This window comes from Scylla paramamosain, chromosome 3, assembly GCF_035594125.1.
Source record: "Scylla paramamosain isolate STU-SP2022 chromosome 3, ASM3559412v1, whole genome shotgun sequence".
Taxonomy (NCBI): domain Eukaryota; kingdom Metazoa; phylum Arthropoda; class Malacostraca; order Decapoda; family Portunidae; genus Scylla; species Scylla paramamosain.
In genome coordinates this window covers 14,030,756-14,032,500 of record NC_087153.1, presented here as the reverse complement: position 1 = coordinate 14,032,500, position 1,745 = coordinate 14,030,756, and the positions used below count along the sequence as shown (strand labels likewise).

Below are 1,745 nucleotides of genomic sequence, written 5' to 3'. Positions count from 1 at the left end.
GAGTAAGAGATTTTGTCCCATCGAGAAGATAAACACACAGAGGCGATGGTTTTCAGTCTCGTATAGTCAAACACTTTACTCTCCCATCTGGAGTGTTCTCAGAGACCACGGAGACAAATAATCAAGTTGTCATGAGCAGCTTGTTCCGTTGATAATTCAGAATCCTTGTTAAACTATCACTACAATCATGAACACATCCTTGAGGGCCGCCAGTATCATGCACACGAGCCTGTTAGAGTCAGTCGAGACGAGACACACAAGTGGTTTAGGAACACAGCCCTCACTCTCCTGGCTACGTCTCCTTGAGTTACTATTTTTTTCTCTTTTTTTTGCGAACAGGCAAGAAATACGGTGGCAGTTCTTCCAACCCTGCGGCGGCGGTGTGTGTGTGTGTGTGTGTGTGTGTGTGTGTGTGTGTGTGTGTGTGTGTGTGTGTGTGTGTGTGTGTGTGTGTGTGTGTGTGTGTGTGTGTGTGTGTGTGTGAGAGAGAGAGAGAGACGGCCAGACTGCGTTCCCCTACCACAATTTCAATGCACGGTCCGTTACTCTCCGTGCACAGCCTCTAATCGCCGTGAACGTCAGCCTGTCAGACGTGAACGGGCGCCGCCGACTTGTATACACACCCGCTCACAGTGCCCCCACTTGTCCCGGCGCAGGAGCCTCGAGTATTCTAATGATGAGGAGGAGCTGAACTAGACGCGTGCAAATATACTAGACAGCGCCAATGAGGGGAATAGGGCCAGCTGTGTGCCCCGCCAAGACGCCCTAAGCCAGTGTAGCGTGGTATTGGCTTAGCCCCCGCCCGTGACCCCTATATCGACCGCGCCCCCATTCGAAGGGGATGAGCGAAGGAGGTTAGTGAAGGTCTTTGTCCCGGTGAGGATGTGAGGAGGCAGAGGGTGATGCTGATGCTGATGAACGGGAAGGGCAAAACAGGCGTGAAGATGAAGCCGCTTGATGCACTGATAATGAACTGTGTGTCTTGTGCCGAGAATACTTGCCAACACTCAGCACACGAGGAAGAAAGTAATAAATAATAAGAAACAGAGCTATTCTAGTAAAAGAAAAAAACACACACACGGGGAATAATATTAGGAAGAAAAACGCTGGGTAATACTAGCAAAATGAAAAAAAAAATATATATATCATAAAGAAAAAATAGGACAAAATTATTATTACCAAAAAAAAAATACAAAATCTGAAAAAAATAAGGTAATATTAGCAAAAAGAAAACACAAGGGTAATCTTAGCAAAAAAAAAAATACATAATTAAATTTCACGTCGCAAAATAAATGAAATAAATGAATAGTTAATCTTGTCTTATGAAATACTTTGGAGACCTTCAGTTCTCGTGGCCTGTTGGTCTAGGGGTATGATTCCTGCTTTGGGTGCAGGAGGTCCCGGGTTCAAATCCCGGACAGGCCCACCTGATTTTTTTTTTTTCTTTCCAGTCCTTGAAGTAAATGAGACAATAAAACCTCCTTCGACATAATATTTCAAGGTATACCGTACGCTTCAATGATAAATATAACACATCTCTTCTCCATTGCGATTTGAGTGAAGAATAAGCAGCAAACAGCCTTCAAACGCTCAAAACTTCGCTCACCTCTACGCTACTACCTGCCTGCTTGTCCTATTCCCAATCAAACCCACAGCCACCTTCTTCTTTCTCGTTCGTATATTTTTTTTTTCTTTTTCTCTTCTCCTCATTATCCTCATGTCTAATCCAAACCACCACCACCACC

General features: G+C 44.6%; 1 non-coding gene across 1 annotated transcript; it reads left to right on the top strand.

Annotated features, from left to right (window-relative positions):
* The first annotated feature begins 1,353 nt into the window (after positions 1-1,353).
* Positions 1,354-1,425, top strand: Trnap-ugg (transfer RNA proline (anticodon UGG)). Its single transcript has one exon. It is a non-coding gene; the product is annotated as a tRNA-Pro (tRNA).
* The last annotated feature ends 320 nt before the right edge of the window (positions 1,426-1,745 follow it).